This window comes from Stegostoma tigrinum, chromosome 28, assembly GCF_030684315.1.
Source record: "Stegostoma tigrinum isolate sSteTig4 chromosome 28, sSteTig4.hap1, whole genome shotgun sequence".
Lineage (NCBI taxonomy): Eukaryota > Metazoa > Chordata > Chondrichthyes > Orectolobiformes > Stegostomatidae > Stegostoma > Stegostoma tigrinum.
The window spans coordinates 37269167-37291118 of NC_081381.1; positions in this window are offsets into that span (position 1 = coordinate 37269167).

Consider the following 21952-nt stretch of genomic DNA (forward strand, 5'->3'; position numbering starts at 1 on the left):
GAGTAGAAGGCATATTTTTAAGGAGAGAGGAGGAAGATTTGAAAAAGACATGAGGGCATTTCTTTTACACAGAGGAAATAATGGAGGTGGGTACAGTTACAATGTTTAAAAAACTATTTGCATAAATACATGACACAAGGGGCAATTTTTGAAAACTGAAAGTGGTTTGCCTGTGGAGTGAACTGCCAAAGGAAGTGGTGGGTGTGGGCACAGTTACAATGTTTAAAAGAAATTTAGATAAGTGCATGAATAAGAAATGTTTGGAGGGATATGGGCCAAGCGCAGACAGGAAGGGCTAGTTTAGGAAAATTGTTGGTATATTCTAAGGGTATGTTTCTGTGTTGTAAGATCCTATGACTCTATGACTCTGTTTCAGTTAACATTAGGTCTTATGTGCTCAGATTTTCAATTGTGTAATAATGAGGAGAATGAGAGGGGGAGACAAGTGGAAACACACACAGAGGAGCAGCAGCCTGATGGTAAAATAGGACATGGAAAACAAGAACAGACAGGGCCACGTAACCAGGCTCGTAGCTGCAGAAGATACCACCCTTCCACTAGCTGCACTCATGCCTTCAAAGATGCCCTTACTGAGCCTCTCTTTCTAATTCCTCAAAGCATGAAACCTCTAACCCATGTGCTATAAACATTGTACCTCCATTTCAGCTCTTCCTCCCTCCCATCCACCAACCCCTGGGGCCTAGTGGCCTCATTTCCAGCACAACACTGGAACTGCTTGTGGAACGGGTAAAATGCTGCTCAGAGTGTGAGAGAGAGAGACAAACTTTATCAAACAACACAAGAACAGAAGAAATAAAAGCTATTTGGAACAATTGAGGCTTTCATTATTATCGTGGTTGCGTTAGGTATTAGTCAACACATTCATCAAATCCACAGCCAGGTTCAAACAAGATAAAGAATACAAGAATCAGGTCAGAGAATTAGAGAATGGTATAGTCCAGAGATTATAGAGAGATCTAGCAATGTTCATGTTGCACTTAGAAAATAGAACGTTATGACACAGTAGAGAGTATTAGTCACAATGAGATGAAACATCAGGTGTTCTTGCCCATTGACTGGGAATCCTCAACAGCAGTGACACTTACGCAGTTTAATACTTCAAAATGACCTGTTTAACTAGGTCTTTAAACACCAAACTCTGTTGTTTTATAGATGAAAATAGATTTGAACAAATTATCATATTGGAAAAGTTTACTCTTTATAGCATGGCTCACTTTGTGGGTAAAGAATGGATCTCATAATCTCAGGATTGTGGGTTTAAGCCACGTAACGTCAGTCAAGATTTGGATCAAATATGTCATTCCCAGAGATAGTAGGAACTGCAGATGCTGGAGATTCTGAGAAAACAAGGTGTAGAGCTGGATGAACACAACAGGACAGGCAGCATCAGAGGAGAAGGAAAGCTGACATTTTGGTTGTAGACCCTTCAGAAGAGGGTCTAGACCCAAAACATCACCTTTCCTGCTCCTCTGATGCTGCTTGGCCTGCTGTGTTCATCCAGCTCTACACCTTGTTATTTGTCATTCCCTGATACCTTACAGCCACTACTAGAACAACTATTTGAAGGATCACTGAAATAATTGCGGTGAGGAGTTGGATTTATTCCATTAACTGATCTTGTTGTTTGAAGTTTAAGAGCCTGACAGTTAAAGTGAACTGTATAATTCAGTAACAGACAGCACAGCTGCACTGAGAAGCGCAGGTCATTTAAAGAAGTCACAAACTGACCACATTTACATACGTGCGGGGAATGCATCTCTAAGCGTTGATGCAACATGCCTGTTATTTCCAAACATGGGGACACAGGGGTCAGGAAAGGCCATTCAGCCCTTCAAACCTTCTCTGAGCTTTTTACATGAAACCACACACAGGAATATTGGGCCAAGATCCCCAGTGTAGCACAAGGACATGGTTTGAGAGAGCAGCAGACTTACTGGAAAGCTGCCCTAGAAAGGAGTTTGGCATAACACAGGCCCAGTAAGCTGCTGTGATATCATAGATACAGTCACCCCACAAGCCTCAGCAACGTGAACTTAAGCCAACAGGAGAGGGTAAGACTGTGGGAGCAGGGTCACATTATGGAGAGGGGTCTGTCTCTGGAGAGGGGTCAGGCTGTGGAGTGGGGTCAGACTTTGGCAAGAGGTCAGGCTGTTGGGGGAGTGGTCAGACAGTGCAGGAGGAGTCAGACAGGGGTTGGAACAAGTCAGACAGGAGGGGAAGGGGTCAGAGAGTAGGGGAAGGGGTCAGACAGTAGGAGAAGGGGTCAGACAGTAGGAGAAGGGGTCAGGCAGTAGGAGAAGGGGTCAGGCAGTAGGAGAAGGGGTCAGGCAGTAGGAGAAGGGGTCAGGCAGTAGGAGAAGGGGTCAGGCAGTAGGAGAAGGGGTCAGGCAGTAGGAGAAGGGGTCAGGCAGTAGGAGAAGGGGTCAGGCAGTAGGAGAAGGGGTCAGGCAGTAGGAGAAGGGGTCAGGCAGTAGGAGAAGGGGTCAGGCAGTAGGAGAAGGGGTCAGGCAGTAGGAGAAGGGGTCAGGCAGTAGGAGAAGGGGTCAGGCAGTAGGAGAGGGGTCAGGCAGTAGGAGAAGGGGTCAGGCGGTAGGGGAACAGGTCAGACTACAGGGTGGAGTCAGACAGGGAAGAGGGATCAGGTAGTGGAGCAGTCAGTTAGGGGAGGGGTCAGGTTAGAGGGGCAGAGTTAGATTGGGCGGGCGATGTCACTTTGCTAGGTATGGATTAGGCTGGGGAGAGGAGTCAGACTACAGGGCTTGGTCAGTCTGGGGGGTGGGGTCAGTTTGGGAGGTAAGGGTCAGGCCAGGTTGAGGGGTCAGACTACTGGGCCATGTCAGACTGTGGGGAAGAGGGGTCAGATTGTGGAGGAGGGGTCAGATGGGGTGACGGGTCAAACTACGGGGGTGGGTCAGTCTGGGGGCATGGTCAGGTTGAACAGATACATGTTCCTGGCATTGCGTGATCCTGAACTAAGCTACATTGTTTCAATGGTCAGATTCAATCATTTGATCCATAAACTCACTGACTGCTGTACATATCGTCTCCCTGACAGTACAGAGTAATAACAATACAAGTGTGGATTGTCTCAGTCCAATTCCTATTGTGAATGAAGTTAGAACATAGAACATTACAGCACAGTACAGGCCCTTCAGCCCTCGATGTTGTGCCGACCTGTCATACCGATCTCAAGCCCATCTAACCTACTCTATTCCATGTACGTCCATATGCTTGTCCAATGACGACTTAAATGTACTTAAAGTTGGCGAATCAACTACTGTTGCAGGCAAAGTGTTCCATTCCCTTACTACTCTCTGAGTAAAGAAACTACCTCTGACATCTGTCCTATATCTTTCACCCCTCAATTTAAAGCTATGCCCCCTCGTGCTCGCCGTCACCATCCTCGGAAAAAAGGCTCTCCCTATCCACCCTATCTAACCCTCTGATTATTTTATATGTTTCAATTAAGTCACCTCTCAACCTTCTTCTCTCTAATGAAAACAGCCTCAAGTCCCTCAGCCTTTCCTCGTAAGACTTTCCCTCCATACCAGGCAACATCCTAGTAAATCTCCTCTGCACCCTTTCCAAAGCTTCCACATCCTTCTTATAATGCGGTGACCAGAACTGTACACAATACTCCAAGTGCGGCCGCACCAGAGTTTTGTACAGCTGCAGCATAACCTCTTGGTTCCGGAACTCGATCCCTCTATTAATAAAAGCTAAAACACTGTATGCCTTCTTAACAGCCCTGTCAACCTGGGTGGCAACTTTCAAGGATCTGTGTACATGGACACCGAGATCTCTCTGCTCATCTACACTGCTAAGAATCTTACCATTAGCCCTGTACTTTGCCTTCTGGTTACTCCTACCAATCTGCATCACCTCACACTTGTCTGCATTAAACTCCATTTACCACCTCTCAGCCCAGCTCTGCAGCTTATCTATGTCTCTCTGCAACCTACAGCATCCTTTGTCACTATCCACAACTCCACCGACCTTAGTGTCGTCTGCAAATTTACTAACCCATCCTTCTACGCCCTCATCCAGGTCATTTATAAAAATGACAAACAGCAGTGGACCCAACACCGACCCTTGCGGTACACCACTAGTAACTGGTCTCCAGGATGAACGTTTCCCATCAACCACCACCCTCTGTCTTCTTTCAGCAAGCCAATTTCCGATCCAAACTGCTACATCTCCCACAATCCCATTCCTCCGCATTTTGAACAGAAAGATTAGCATCAACTCTTTCAGAACAGCCACACTTGGCCGGACAGGGAAATGGGACGAGATCAGACTTGTGCAGTCTGCAACGCTTTCCCGAACAAAAACTGATGCACACACCTCACACAATGGCCACTGATCCAAATCAGGAGGCAGCTCCTAGCATTGGTCAGCAATAATAAACTGCTCAATGAGCAGAAAATACAGCAACACAAGTTTAAATCGAAATCAAATTTACTTCAGTAAAAAAGTTGGGACACGATTTCAAGAACACAGCCCATCCATCATGAAAACCAGCTTTGTATCTATTGGCTCTGTCTACATACTCAGCTGCATTGGGAAAGTAACCATCATAATCGAAGACCCGTCGCACCTCACTTCCACCCTCTTCCACCCTGTTCGGTTAGGCAGAAGATACAAAAGTTTAAAAACATGTAACAATATATACCAATGTGACTCTGTAACAGATTTAAGAACAGCTTCTTCCCCACTGTTAATAGACTTTGAACGGACCTCATATATTCAAGTTGATCTTTCTCTATGCCTGCTCTATGGCTGTAACACTATAGTCTGCATTGTGTTCTAGTACACTGCTGTACTTATGTAATGTATTGTTTTCCTGGAAAGCACACAAAACAATACTTCTCACTGTATCTTGCTACATGTTACTGTAATAAATCAGAACAAATCAGAGCTGCAACAGATATAGAAACTAGGACATTGGAGCAAGAATAGGCCATTCAGCCCTCTGAACCTGTTCTACCATTCAATAAGATATTCTGTGACCCGGTTGTGGTCTCAACCCTACTTTAGTATGCACCCCATAACCCTTGACTCCCTCACCTATCAAACTCAGTTTTAAATAATTTTGATGAACCAGCCCCGACTACTTTCAGGGGAAGAAAATTCCACAAACTCAGAAAGAAAATATCTCCTCACCTCCAACTTAAAAGAGAGAAATCTAATTGTTAGATAAGTTTCTAGCTCTAGCCTCCCCTAGAGGAGATGTAAGTAAATGTATCCTGCTAATACAATGGGCCCATTCTAGATTTACATTGGATTGTGGGTTTAAGTAGCAATTCAGGGAAATGCATTTTCCACTCTGCCTCAGTCAGGAGAGGAGCTTTGCATCACTTTCCTGTCTCCTTAGTTCCATTCACAGTCTGATGAGGATGAAAATGCCTTCGATCTACCTGCTGTTCTTGGAGAAAATGTAAACAGCCATTTGTATCGGTGAGTGGCAGCAGCTCCAGGCCGGCTGCGATCCTTCCGCTTGGCCAGATATTTTCAAAACAAAAATGCAAAGCTTGTGCTTTCGAAAGAATTCGTGCTGGGCTTAATTTCCTGCCCCGCTCCCTCTGCTGAATACGCCAACTCTTGGTGAGGTTGTACAAATATCCAGAGTCCCCGTGTTGTCCCTCATCTGTTGGTCTGAGTCAGCTATCCCACTGTGGATGGCATCACAATAATGCTCATCGCTGTTCCCATCTGACACCTAGCCAGGTGTGCTTTCCAGCAGGAACATGAAAACCTAGTACCTCACTGAGTAGCTACTCATCAGGCATAAGCCTGTCAGCAAGGCAGTTTCACCCTGTCCTCTGCCAATTCTCCGTCATTTAGCCATTAGGAGGGAGAAATCTGCAGGATTTTTTTTGTTGCATTGAGGCCCAGTCACAAACACATTGAATTCAATACCTACTGAGTCTAGGTCGTTCTTGGCAGCTATGGATTGATTTACAACATGGGGCAGCGCTCTCCGACTACACAACTACACAGAAAGACAACTACTTGTGATTTTCTTCTTGAAGTGTTAACTAATAAAAGGAGGGGCTGCTGCTTGGTTTGATCTGTTCGGAAGAGTTCTGACGTAGGGTCACTGGACCCAAAATGTTAACTCTGCTTTCTCTCCACAGATGCTGCCAGACCTGCCAAATTTCTCCTGCAATTTCTGTTTTTGTGTTGGGTTTCAAGTATTCGCAACTCTTTGGGTTTTTTTTGTTTAATGAGCTTGACATGAAGCATCGCTACCTACACACTCAACCGCTTTGTGTCTGCATTGTCAAATCCTAGATTTTGACACCTTATCCTTGTGTTCAAATCTCACTACAGCTATTCAAGAGTCCTACATTCTTCCAGTTCATGCCTACACAACATCCTCAGCCTCGCCTTCAGCTCCCAGACTCTGAAATTCTTTTCCTAAACCTCTCTGCCTTCCTTTAACATATTCCTCAAACCAACTGCTGGAACCAAGCTTTCGATCACTGGTCTTTATCTGGCCCGATATTGAAAGCTGCTTGACAATGCACCTTAGTACATTAACAGAGCTATATAAAACCAAGCTGCTGTTAGAGCTTATTCTAGCTTGAACATAAGTTCAACATATTGGCAAGCGACTTAAATTCTGTGCTCTTCTGACAGTTCAATAGAACTTCATTGATACCCTACAGTGGGGAAGCAGGCCATTCAGCCCAAGAGGTCTACACCAACCTTCCAAAGAGCATCCCACCCAACCCCCATAAACCTGCATTTCCCACAGCTAACCCATGGGCAACTTAGCATGGCCAATCCACCTAACCTGCACATCTTTGGACCTCGGGAGGAAATCAGAGCACCCGGACGATGCTCACGCAGATGCGGAGAAAATATGCAAACTCCATTCAGACTGTTGCCTGAGGTTGGAATCGAACTGGTACTGCGAGGCCGCAGTGCTAACCGCTAAGCCACCATACCGCTTGTGTGCCCCATTATTCTCCATTGAATCTATGATGCTCATGGTAGCTTTGTTGTAGATGATAATGATGATTGTACAAAGGGAGTTGACAGAGTTATGGCCAGGAGAGTCTCCTGCATCTTGCGTTCCAGAAGAGAGATGGTTAATTAAAAAAACTTTTTGGACATCAGTTGGGAAGATTCTGTGACACAAGCATGGTACGGGAAACAATATATCACATTGAACAAGAGGTCCCGCAGCTTTAAGGTCATAAGAAGGAATTGGTTAACACTGGAGTCTGTGAGTTCAACAGTGGGACCAGTGCTAACCAAGCTGGTTTTGCCGAACTGGGTTTAAAATTAGCTTCAGATTGTTTCCAGAAATGATGGATTTTTTCAACTGCTGATCAACGTTTGTTTCTTCCAGAGAAAATCACTTCATCAGGACTATCCTGAAGGTAATGCAGAACGATTCCTGTCCCTTTATAATCTGTCAATAGTTCAACTGAACAGCATCAACTCATGATAGAGTCATAGCGCATAGAAATGGACTCTTCGGTCCAACCAGTCCATACCGAACATAATCCCAAACTAAACTAGTCCCACCTGCCTGCTCCTGGCCTATATCCCTCCAAAACTTTCCTATTCATGGACTTAGCCAAAAGTATAAATCTTTAAGCTTGCAATCCCAGAACCTGGTGCTAGATCCATGTTGGCCCAAATAGAAAATCTAAATTCTGGATTATGACTTCAAGCTAAGCCATGACAACAGGACAAAAGTTCAAACTGACAAAAGGCAGATTTATGTCTGAGATCCAGCAGCTCTTCAAACAAGAAGTGGTTGGCTGGGTTGGAGTAATGCACAGGAAACCTTGCAAATATTTAACTAACACTTGGATAAATGGTTTACATGAGTACAAACGATTGAGGGGTGTTTCCTATGATTGGGAAATCGACAGCAAGGAGAAATAATCTTAAAACTAGAGTCAGGCCATTTTGGTGGAAAAAGTAGAGAGTATTTTTGCACACAAAGGATAACAGACATCTGGAACTTTTGTGTTCAAATTAGGTTTATTGGGACAACTGGAGTTTTTATACCTCCAGTTTTGTGGGTGCTGTGCTATAGGAAGGATGTTATTGAACTGGAAAGGGTGCAAAAAGATTTCCAAGGATGTTACAGAGACTGCAAGGTTTGAGTTCTAAGGACAGACTGGACAGGCTGGGAGTTTTTACCCCTACAGAGCAGGAGGCTGAAGGATGACATTATAGAGGTTTATTAAATCACAACGGCGTAGAGAGGGTGACAGCTTTTCCACAGGTTAGGGGAAGTCCAAGACTAAAGGGCACAGGCTTACGATGAGAGGGGAAAGATTTAAAAGGGACGTGAAAGGTAACTTTTTTACATAGAGGATGGTATGCATGTGGAAAAAGCTGCCAGAGAGAGTGGTAGAGGCAATTACAAACACTAAAAGCTACATGGGTAGGAAAGGTTTAGAAGGGTATAGGCCAAACACAGGAAAATGGGACAGGTTTAGTTTATGGAACCTGGTCAGCACAGACAAGTTGGGCCGAAGGACCTGTTTCCATGCTGCATGATCCTATGACCAGAAGGACATTTGTTAAGCTAATTAAACAAACAGATGGCCCTTTATTACAAGGCTTCAGTGTCCATTGCGTTGGCTGCTATCATTGTATTTAATGGCAGCCTTAAATCAAACCATGAAAAGGGCGCCTCACCTTCCAGCAGACTGTGAGATTTGGGATAATCTGCAGAGCAAGAGCAGATATTCCAAGAGCTAAAGAAAAGCCCGTTGCGCAGCACTGCTTGACCCTGTTGTGAAACTTATACTGCAACAAAGTGCAAAATATGGTGCGTTAAAAGAAAAGTGACAGGGCAATGTACATCTGGAAGAATGTGCTAAATTTCTTTCATTTAACTCCTCACCTGGCACCTTCAGCGTGTTTGGATGATTCTTGGGTTAAAGAATGCTGCTATAATTCTGCTGTTGTCCAAACTTCCAGAGTATTTTGCGCCACTGACTCCAAGAGACAGAAAGAAATGCATCGGAGATCAGAAGTGTAATGTCATTCTTTGTATCCACTGATTTATAACACAAGGAGCAACTTGACATCTCACCCCATGCACTCCTCCTGTAGCCAGATGTCAAAGGCTTACCAAGCAAATGATGGTATTTAATGCCAGACAAACAAAGCAAAACCTGAAAAGACATTAGGAAATGAGAGTAAACAGGGAGATTTGTGTATAATTTGAGTGAGAGGTATAGTGTACACAAGAGGGGGACCGAGAGGCTAAAACACAGCAGGGTTCACTGGCCTAGATTTACAATTCACACTCCTCGACAGATGCAAACTGAGTTTTGAGAATGGACAACACTGGGTTCAATACTCAAGCCCCTTACCAGCACATTGCAATGAACAGAAGAGGTCACCCTTGCTATGGCAACATGAGAACCTTGCGGGAAATATGCAAAATATGCCATGAGTTGAACGGAATCTGTGTGTGTTTGTAAATAAAAAGCTGCTATTCAGTGTTCACAGGAAGAAGGCAAAGCCATTCAACTCTTTCAGTTATTCATTTAAATCATAGCTAACCTGAACCCATCTAACCAGCTTTGATTCTGTAACTCTTAATTCCTTTATCTGAAAAAAATCTATCAATGTTAATACTTCCAACAGCAGCTAAATGATTTTTATCACTGCAAATACATACACCCTTTAAGAAGACCCTGATTATTTTTAACAGTTTTAGCAATTTATTGTAAAAGATCAAAAGCTAAGTCCTTTCTATCTTGAAAAAAGCACTTGTAGGAACACTTTTAATACAGGTACTTGTACACTTTTCTTTCGAGTAGTGCAGCTGACTGAAGATCGATGTTCCTGCAGTAAGCCCTCAGAATAGGTTTTGTGCATGCACAGTTTCTCAATCAGGATGACTTCTTTCACTAATGTAAAAGTGTCAAGTTGAGAAATTGATTTTGGTTCTCTACGCTCCCTACAAATCACTGGAGTTGAACTATACTCTGATCTGACCCAAATTGGTTTGAGGTAGTCTTGTGAAGGGAAGGTCATGCTTTAAAGTTTTCATATGCTTTGTTCTTGCTTTAGTTACAGTGTTTGCTGACATACATTTGCTTTCAGTTTGGAAATGCCTCAATATTAAAACTTGCAGTCTTGCTTGCAAATCTGCCCATGGCTTCAGCTTCCTACTACGATCCCCTGTAACTCACTGAACTCCCATCACTGCTTTAATTCTTAACTGTTTCGTGCATTGTCAATTTTCACTGCTGTATCTTTGGCATCTGTACTGTCAACTGGCTGTGCTCTTAGACTCTGAAATACACTTCCCAAGTCTTTCAATGGCTCTACCATGCATTCTCCCACTCTTTTAAGTATTTGGTCACTGAGTCTGAAACCCATAATGTGGCTTGTGAAAATTTTTATCCAATTATAAGCATGAGGGACACCTTAGGATATTTTGTTAGACTTAAGGGAGGTGATGTCCTTGTGGTATTATCGTTGGACCGTTAATCCAGAGGCCATACATTCTGGGGACCCCGCGGCAGATGATGGAATTTGAATTCAATAAGTGTCTGGTATTATGAATCTGATGATGGCCATAAATCCATTGTTGATTGTTAGAAAACCCCATCTGCTTCACTAATGTCCTTTAGGGAAGGACGCTGCCATCCTTACTTGGTCTGGCCTACATGTGACTCCAGACACACCGCAGCAGTTGACTCTTAACTGCCCTCTGGGCAATTAGGGTTGGGCAATAAATGCTGCCTAGCCAGTGACACCCTCATTCCATGAATGAATAAAGGAAAAAAAATTAAATGTGCCATTTAAATCCAATTTTTAGTTTGTTGTTTAGCCTTTTGTGTATTTAAAATCAGAGAGAAATGGGAGTAGCAATGAAAGTATACCTTGTGCATGGGATCAGGAGGGCTAAAATATGGGACCCCATCAACATGTTTATAGATTCTAATGTGGCAACTGGTTACGCCAAGCCCTCTGTTTTGCTACTTTTCATTCTGTCCCATAGAAATGTAAAACCTACATCATAGTAAAATAAGTGTATCTGTCATGGGCCAGACCAAACTCCCTCAAATTATATTCGAAAGTTAGTATAGACCCTAACTTTCCTTATTTTCAAGGTAAATGCCCGGCATCACTTCCCAGATGCAATTCCATTGTTCACACCACCAGATTCGAAGCAGAACACACTTTATTTTTACACCATAATTAAAATACAAACCAAGGAAAGAAGAAATTGGAATAATTTAACTCTATCAGAAATCTTAACAGAATAATAGATAATTTTACTACTAGCTGTTCCAATTTAGTAACATCCCTTAAATGCACCCTTGGCAAAGGCAAATTCAGTAAAATAGATGGTCTCACAGGCAATTCTCCAGTCCAAGAGGAAAACATCAAGAAAAAACTCTGGGAGAGAGTGTGGCAGGGACAGATGTGCTGTAGCTTCCAAACCTAGCTTCAAGGTCCAGGCAATTGTTACTGAAAACTTACAACTAAAAATGTTGGTTTCTGTGGGAGCATTGTTGACCCATTCAGGCTCCTTCGATTGCTCCAACTCTTTAAAAAAAAACCCAAGGCTTCACAAGCTGTTTACAGTACTCTAATAGCTCTGAGTCTACTGCTCAACCTTTCTTCATAAAAACACCCAGGACAAGAAAACACTACTTAAAGCCATTGTATTGTTACATACCAAACAATACATTTGTATTAACCAGGTGTAGAGCTGGATGAACACAGCAGGCCAAGCAGCATCAGAGGAGCAGGAAGGCTGATGTTTTGGGCCTAGACCCTTCTTCAGAAATTTTCGTTTTTGAAACGTCAGCCTTCCTGCTCCTCTGACGCTGCTTGGCCTGCTGTGTTCATCCAGCTCTACACCTTGTTATCTCAGATTCTCCAGCATCTGCAGTTTCTATTATCTCTAATACAATTGTATTTCACTGTTTACTACGGGGCATTTATTCCTTAATGTGAAAGGGTTTGGAATTTCTCCAATGCTACAAATCAGTTGTCTGTCTCTTAAGTGCAAACAAAATACTCCTGTACTTAAATCAAGGTAACTCACACCCATTATATATGTTCAGGCTGCTACAAACTGTTGTGGATGCCTGTTTGACCAATTTTATAACCGGCCATGCAGTCAATCATAAAAATATTTAATACACCTGTCGGAGCTCCTGCTGTTATCCAGAGCAAGGCACAGCATTTCTCTAACTCACTGCTTTTAACTTGTTTCAAATTTCTCCTCAGCTTTGAGGCCATTGGCTCATTTTCAGAGATAGCCCAACAGGCACTGCTTCTAACAATAGGCCCAAGTAAATAGCTGTCAATAGAGTGATCCAAATGCAAAAACTACCAAAGTCAGACCCAATTGTGTCTCTAGCGGGTGTCTACACATATGCAATTCCTGAGGCAGTGATCCAAGGCACGGAACAGTCATTACTTTACAAAGCCATGGACCCCAGCAAGACCGAGGCCAGCTGTATTCCCTGGTTTTATGTTCAGTCATCTCATTAACAACACTTAGCTTCTTGTGGTTTCACAACGCCAACACATTTAAACGTCTTTGATTCTTTCCCTCATTCAGTGAAAATGCCAGTGGCTGAATGTGAATTGTTCCAAAGGCCTAAGCTTGTGCCTGACATTACACCAACACAAACGATGTGCACTGAACTGTATTTTTATCCCTTGTGAAAAAAGTTCACTAAAATGTAATCAAGTATTAAAAATAATCAAAAATGCTAGGCGAATATTCATCTTTGTATTGTTATGAAAACACATCAGCACTCACATATTTATAAATCGCTTCTATTTTTAATTCCAAACTTTTTTTTAAACAGAAGGACTTCTACAGAAATAAAACATGCTGCAAATTTAAATTCAGTCAAAACCTTACAAAGCCCTGTATGAAGCCCATGGAATTCTGTGCTTGTAAAGTGTCAGAGAAACATCAAACATAGACAGAGAAAGAGAGAGGCTTAACAAGAAATATCAAGGGACTGACTATCACTTGCTCGACAAAGCCATCTTCTGCAGACTTGTCTATTGCAGCCTTCAGGAATGTACTAAAAGATGGATTAGAAACTGATTGCAACACTAGGCTGTCTTCACAAACAGCTGGTTATCTACTGTGTGAAGTAGAATGCTGTTATATCACATCTTGGAGAATAGCCATTTTAAACACCCCTGCACTGAACGCAAAACAAAAGGAGCTACTCTGACTCACCCAGAATGCTGGATTTCAGTCGCTGCTAAAAGGAATCAGAAGAGCAGAATTTCTACAACACCAACAATCCTGAAATTAACTGTTCAGCTGCCAAGATCAGTTACCAGTGCCATTGAACAAAGGCTGTAACATCATCTTCATGTTCTTCATGAAATAAATTCACAGATTGATCCACATATCTTCGTTATTTTCATCTTTTTTAATTCATCTCTTGTTCCACATTGTGCAAAAGTGCATTACATTATGATTTCTTCTCATGTTTAGTAATTAATAAAATTATTCATTTGTTAAAATATCAATGGGAGGAACAGTGACTGGGGCTGGCTTTGGGTCAGGATCGGGAACAGTGACTGGGACTCGCATTGAGTCAGGATTGGGAACATTGACTGGGACTCACATTGGATCAGGATTGGGAACAGTGACTGGGACTCGCATTGAGTCAGGATTGGGAACAGTGACTGGGGCTTGCACTGGATCAGGATTGGGAACAGTGACTGGGACTCGCATTGAGTCAGGATTGGGAACAGTGACTGGGGCTTGCACTGGATCAGGATTGGGAACAGTGACTGGGACTCGCATTGAGTCAGGATTGGGAACAGTGACTGGGGCTTGCACTGGATCAGTAGGGGCCATGAGATTGGGATCGGGGTCAGCTTGCTCCACTCCCTCTAAAAACAGGTGGAGCCATGATTATTGCTGTGGGCTCCATCTGCCTTTAAGTGGTTTTCATGATACCGAGTATTTTTCCCCCAGAGCCCAGTAAAAGTTTAAATGCTGACAGGTTTGCCTTATCCAGAACAGAGTGGGGAGCTGGAGGGTTAGGGATAGCAATGATTCTGGCTGAAAGTCCTGGGCGATGAGCCGCTCTCCTGCTCCATATTTGACCAGGCTCACTCTCCCAGTGAAATCCGCCCGAATGAGCCTCTCTCCTTTTACTGTTGTCACAGCTGCTGTTGCCCTCTCTACAACCTCCAGGCTGTCAAGTTGGGGTTTTATAGTTTTACAGTTTTCTGCCAGCGATTGGACCGTGTCTGGTCAGGGTCCAATACCACACATTGGCAAATGACCAGATGCTCATGGATGGTTACATTCGCGGGATCCCTGTGTCCCACTGGAACTCCATGGGGCAGCCTCACCTACACTATCCGTCTCAGGGCCTTACATCCTGTGGAGATGCCTGGCACTGTCCTGCTCTGGGAGGATACACGAGGCTGGAGTGGGTCATCTCTCCCACCGTCCCCCCCCTTACATCTACAGCAGCCTGCCTCTAGCAGAGTCTCTACTCCTGTTCCTGGGGTGGTGCTGGCTAATGAGGTGCTCTCCAATCTCTAAACAAAGTGAGTGGCCTGTGTGCTCACAATGATAACCCTTACCTCTCCCTGGTGCAGCTGCTGCATGCCCCTGGCTCTCACTGCAGAGTGTATGGGGAAGGTTGGTGGATGGGGCTGTTTAACTCCCAGAAAGGTCCCCCAGCAAGACCCCACCCCACCAGATCTGTCACTCCCTTCGTCCCACCACAAAGGATCTGGCTGTTGTCCGACAGCATTAAGATAGCCAGGCTTAGAGTACAGAGGGTTCGGTTCCACATTTGACACATACCCCGTGCTTTGCCTCGCCTCCCTTGCTCTGTTTGGGGCACTCTCATTCAGAGGCCTTTTTCTCCCAAGCTGGGTCAATCTTCTCAATGCCCAAGCCTCAGCATGATCATTAGAAACTGGGTTGTGCTGGGCAGGGGCTGTTTTAGGACAGGGTACATGTACTGGGATAAGCGGCTGTTCTCCCAGAGCTCCCACAGTATTGAAGGTGCATATCAGGCCTTTCTGTAATGATAGTAATGACTGCAGTCTGACACTCTTACTCTGGCACTCCAGAGCAATCAGCTGGGTGACCCCAAATTTTGTTACTCGCTCGGTGTAGGCCCCTGATTGCCACTTGTAGATCTTTTACACTGCTCTGCCAACTCAGCTATTTCTCTGGGCAGCATGGTGATCCCTGATCACCCACTGCTGGCATTCTCACACTGGGCCTGAATCTGCTCTGAATACAGGTGATCAGTTTGGCTGCAGTGATTCTGCTCAAGGAGCTTCAAATTCATTCTAATTCTAACTTAGCAGCCTCTAAATTCTCAGTAAGCCTGAGGATCCTTGGCTCTCTTGCTGTCTCTCTCATCTTCTTTGTCATGTGTGCCATGAACTATTTCTTCTCTTTGCAATCTGCATGCTTCTTTAAATTGAAGATCTCCACTCCTTTACTGCAGAACTGTTCCAAACAAATAGCTCTGGCTACAGCTTGAACTACTCTGGAAATGTGCTTCCCTAAATATTGATGTGGTTCCTCTCAGACCTGATGCAAGGTGCTTGTAAAATTTTACCCACACAGGCCACTTCCTATTTAAATATCCTGTTAGGGTTTCCTCCCATCTTATGCTAGTGGCCTGAATATTTATCGTCCTGTATCTCAAAATCTACAGTTTGTGAATCTCACTATGTAAGCACCTGGTTCTGCGCAAATTTCTGGACTGTTCCCTTTCCTTGTTGATGGGATCAGATTTAGTGTCTAGTCAGTCACAGAGCACAGAAAGAGAGCCTTTGACCCAAATGGTCTATTACCCATGTTCCCAAACTAAACTAGTCCCACCTGCATTCACTTGGCCCATGACCCTCCAAATCTTTCTTTATTCATGTACTTATCCAAATTCTAACCGTACCCATATCCACCACTTCCTCCAGACATCATTCCACACACAAACTACTGTGAAAATAAGTTGCCCCTCATGTCTCAGTAAATCTTTTTCCCCTCACCTTAAAAATATGTCCAGTCTTGAAATCTCCCACTCAAGGGAAAGAGAGACCCACCATTCACCTTATCTGTAGTCCTCATGATTTTATGAAACTCTATAAAAGATCACCCCTCCACCTCCTACAGTCATTTCACACACATGCACATATTTACTAGAGTATCCTCTCAGGTACTTTTTAAAATTGGGCTCACTCAGGAGCACCAAAGCGAAAGTAAAGCGAAAGGTGGGTAAATTTACCCTGACTAACCTTAATTTACTGTCCTCATTTTTAATTCAGGTGTGTTACATGGTGAGCCAGACAAAGGAGACAAGAATTGTGGGAAGGCCCAACACAAACTTTATTGAAACCTTTATCAAGGAAAAACAATATTTACCAGACTCTACTATTGTACTCTGAACTATCAATTTCTTCATAGAACTCATCAGTAAACACAGTCTTAAATCTCCAAACAGCCTCAAAGCTATACTAGCTATCTACTTCTAACACACACTTGAGGATTCACTACACCCCCATCCTGCGTTGGTCTGAAAGTACTAGTAATGTCCATTCTGTAAGGCTGTACCTTAGTCTTTGAGGGTTAGCTGATTTTATAAAATCTGCAGTTGTCAATCTGGGCTAAAATATCAATATTTCTGCAACAATCCAGAAATCATAGGTCACCTGAATACAGCATTTCTTCCCAGGTCAGAAACGTGAATCATTTGCCAAGTCATTGCTTTGTCTTAATTTGGAAATGTCACTGATAGTGGTGACCCCTCTTAAACCCTAGCAGGCTGCAATGCATTGGCACACTCCCAGGACTGTGGAGGTGGGAATGATCCCAGAGCATATTCACCAAACTCAGTTGAGGGCCATTAAAAGCTGAAGAAACTTGAAATATCAGTTACTCATTAAAAGATTAAAAACACGACTTTGCAGGCGTAAAAGAAATAAAATAAATATATATGTCCACAAAGCGAACAATAAAGAGAGACTTTTGGTGTCTCATCAATATCCAGAACTTACATGAACAGATAAACCGCATATTAAAATGACCAGATTCACAAAGTTGCTCTCCAGCATCTAAACACAGGCACAATTCTAGCACTTCCCTACTCGTGAACATACCTTTGTCTTTTTAAATGGAGTTGGCAGTTGGGGCAATCTACTTATTGGTTTTTCTTTGCAGTATCTCATCAACTCTGGAGAAGCCTGGGTTGTCTGTCAGCTCTAAAGTACAACTGCCACACAACACAAGCAATAAATGGTGCCTAGGATTTCCCTGCATCTCAACTGCAGGGTACTAGTGACTTTTAACCCTATCTCAACTCTTCTCCAAATCTCTCATTGCTGTTCACTGATGCATGGAACTTCTAAAACACTCCAACTGGGCCCCATATTTAAACTTTGGAAAATACAGTGCCATTTGTTTCACTCTCCAATCAACTACTTGCTGCTAAATTATACAACACACACAAATTAAAACTTACATCACATTATATCAAGGCAATTCTTACAGACCAAATTTGATTGCTGCTCTTTGTACATTGGAGGAAGTTGAATCTTTTCCTACTATTTCTAGTTGCAACAAAAGCAGATCAGCTCAGGGTTAGGAATGAAAATGACAGATGAAACTAGAATTCAAAAGCATTTAGTAAGATAGTGACAAGCCCAAAGCTGCATTATTAGGTATACATGATGCTTTAATCAATAGATATTGGCCAGTTCTTGAGCAAGCTATGATTACAGAAAGCAGAAGTAGTATTAAAGAGGTGAAGAGTTACATTGGTGAACACTATTTGGTTCAAACATTAGAAGTGTCACATAATTTGCACTTTATACTAATAAGATGAAAAATGAGTAAAGTGACTGTGCTATACAGGTACCTCAAGCCAAGAGAATTATTTGTTTCAATGCCAAAAGCTGTTGACCCTTGAAAACAATTATTTTGAGAATGCAAAAGAAATATAGAGTATAGACTTTAAATTTTGAGATACTTCCTTATGATCTATTGTCTGCATCTTTGATCTGTGGTAAGGTCACTTTAATTCTCATCGAATACAAACGAGACAATTATTTTTGAACTTAAAGCCAATAGAGGAGTGTTTAGCTAGAAATGAAACTTCCAGTTTCAATGATAAATGCAACCTGGGTTCATTATGGTACCGATATGGAAGTGGCAACATCAAGATGTGATTGTCATCATTTCTCCAGGAATTGTCCACAGCTTTCACCTCCTGATTAATGGTCAATAGGACTCCGCAGATAGTCATACTTCAACTCCTTGGCCAAAGGGATTGGTCAACTGTCCAGAGGCAGCAACTGATCAACGGTGAAGGGCAGCCTAGTTATGACTAATGTTCTCACACAATAGAGATGGCTTAACAGATAGTCTTGAGCATGGATCACAACGTCCCTGCCTTTGTTCCAGGAGCATTCACGGGGAAGCGTAGCAGCTGTTTCACTGATTAACTCAGTACATGGAACCTTCCTGCTCACTGAATCATTGAAATTTACCACAGAGGATGTGGTTTTACAGCTCATCAAGCCTATACTGGATTTTTAAAGCTTTGCCACGCCTAGTCAAATTTTTGTTGTCCAAAGCTCTATTATTTCCTTGTCAATTTCCTGTTCAAATGCTTTGTAGGTTTATGGAATTTGCTTCCATCACATTTTTAATTTATTCATGGGAAGTGGGCTAGGAGGATAAATTCGGAAAGACAGTATAAGTGATACAATTTGTAAACCAGAAAATGAACACAGAGATAACACAACAAAACCGTACACGATAATTCTTCAATGGCGAGTTGATCAGGAAGCTAAGCGAGAATACGGGTGACTCAGATTTATGAAATAAGCAGAGAATGCAAAAGCAAATTATGTTAAATTCACAAGTTAAAGTCCCAGCTAGAATACAGTGGATAATTCAGGCCGCACTTCAGGAAAGGCCTTGGAAAGGGTACAGAGGTAGTTTTCCTGGGTGTTCCTAGGAATGGGTAACAAGGAAGAGTTGCGTAAGTGAAGGCTGTTCTCAGATCAGGTTGAGACGTGGCCACTGAAGATTTTTAAATATAAAGCAGCCAGCGAAAAATTATTCCCTTTTAGGTGGGTCAAGTGTCAGGTCATAGATTAAAATTTCGGACTTTCTTCTAGCCAGAGGAAAGATGAGAATCTTTTGCCACCAATTGTGGGACCTGGAATAGTCACCCTTTTTGGAAAGAGCTCAAGATGCTACTTGGACAAATGATTGTGTGACTTGAATTCAAATCAACAGAGAACTTAAAACTCAGTTCATTAAACATAGAATAAGTAATATCAAATACTGGTTCCATCCAGTTTTCCGATAAAATGGTTCTGTCCAACACACAGCTGCACATTAATCAATCAAGCCATACCACAGTACAATCACTAACTGGAAAAAGTTATCATTTATTTTAGTTTATTTTCTCCAGAAGCTCCAATTTTGTTGGGTTTTGACATTTGTAAATACATTTCAAAATACATCATTTAAAAAAACACTGCCCCACCCTTCCATGGAGTTAGAACAAGGGCATTAATATCCAATCAATGACCTTTAATAGCTACCAGCATGATTTGGTAAATTTTAAAACATACAAAAATATTTCACTGATCTCTGCATGTAAAGTGATACAAAAACTTCTCCAACTTCAAGTCTATCTCAATATAAACAGTATGTGAAGAACACGCATTTTCCTCAAGTGAATTAAGCAGTCTTCAGACCAGATTTGAGGCTTTTCCATGTGTGGATTCATCCATTAGGATCGAACATATTGGTATTGATATTAAATAGGAAAAACAAAGTTCATTTCAGCTGGTACACCATTCATGTGAATCCCCAGTAACAGATTTGCACCACGTTGCTCTGGTCTATAAGAAAGATTGTCAAATTTGAACATGACAGCTGGTGTTGAGTTGGCTAGCCAAATCATAATTGACCTGAATTCCTTATTCATGTCACCCAGCCCAGTTTATACTCCACAGGTGTGTAACACACAGATTAAACTCCCATAAAAACAAGAACAAAAGTTCCAGTATAAGCAATCATTTACAACATGCACTTTTATAGCAGCAATCAACAGAAAGCATCCCAAAATTCTACAAAAAGCGAAGTTCAGGTTAAAATATTCAGAGGAGCGAGATAAGCTGTAAGGAAACTGCATAGCAGTTGTAGCAGAGCACTCAGGGGTGAATATTGCAAAGTGAGGCAGAGCTAGCAGCAGTATCTCTAGAATGGAGGGAGAGGTCAGTGCAAAGGAAGCCTATTAGCTCCACATTGCTGCATGCTTACCTGAAGAGGAAAGGAACAAGACCCTGCAGAGACTCAATTGTAATAAGAATTTTAAGATTGCATTGGATGAATATAATGAAGTAATGAAGATTCAAATGACAAGGGGTATTGGAGACACGGTTGGAGTAGTAATTTGCAAAGTGCTGAACTTGTGCACAACTAATTATTTCCAGTGTTTTGATGGGAAACAAGTGTATCATGACTCACTGGAGACACACAAAAACAGTAACTAAAGATTTTCTGACAAAAAAGAAGTTGGCTTTTCACAGCAGGTTTTGATTTCGGCCAAAATTAATTGCAAGACTCAGCCTGAACCAACGGGCTCAGTCAAAAGTTCCATGTAACGTCTCTATCCAGTCATTTTTACAGGCTGATTGAAAACCCCCCTGTGCACTTACAGGATTCAGCTTTTGCTTCCTTCACATGCTGTCTGTGTCCAGTTATAGCAAAATTCTAAGAAAATGGGTATTAAACAGGCAAGCTAATGCAAATCAATTCAGCAATTAGAGGCTTGTGACAGTACAAAGCCAGGTTGCAAACTGACACCTGAAGAGGAAAGTCTTACTACACAAACATTCATCCTCCTACCTGGAACAAAGATTATTTTAAAAACTATTTTCCAGCATTTGAGATTCTTCCCCATTAGCTAAGGAGACCCGAACTTCAGTTCCATTATGGTCGGGATGGCATTACTTTTCTTTTCTCGCCGTGTTTCAGTACACTGAATTAAAAGTTACAAAGAACCTCTTTAGTCAAAAGGGAAAATGTTTGCAATCATTTTCCAGGCAGGGTGGAGAATGGAGGGGAGATAGCAGCTGGACAGTACAATGGGAGGAGCTGGTCACTACAGAGGGATTGGTTTTATGATTCATTCTTCACTTTTCTTGTAGGTTCAAAGGGTTAGGGTTATATTACTAAAAATGTGAAAATTTACATGCCTGGCTTTGAACTGAAATAGTTTCATCACATTTTCAACTTTATTTCAGGCTCCTGTTAAAAATCAAACTGTGAAACAAAGAAACCCAAACTGTGGAAACTGCGTAGCTAGTGGACTAAATTGACAGTAAAACTGTATTACTAAATCAAAGTTTAGCCTTTGAATACAGATTTTTGAGGAAAGTCTTCCATGTGTCCATCTCTTGTTCCATGAAATCAATGAACCAATGGCTTTGATGATAGCTAACCCACTGTAGGCAAGCTAACACCAGCAGGAAAATACTGGACCAACTAAAGTGGCAATTCAATATGCAGATGAAACAATGTCACTAAGACCACTGCTCTCATTTACATTTCAACTAAACTTGCGTGAAGGACATTTCATTGGATCCTTTAGGATTACAAGTTATTCATTTCCTCACTAGAGCAGGCCTGAAAAGAACAACTAGCAAGACACAGAAAATCTTGTCCCTTTGTAATTAGATTAAGAGAAGGCCTGCCAGGGAATTGCAGGGGTGGATGTTAAAAATTTGATTTGAGCAGGTACTTCCACTGATCACCATCACAGAAAATGGCAAGTCCACAAAGCTCTTTTAGACTGGGCTTCTGACATCACTTGGGACTACTGGTTCACAACACAATTTAATGCTTAAGCAGTGCTCAGTAATCAATAACCTGGCAAACTTTGTGAAA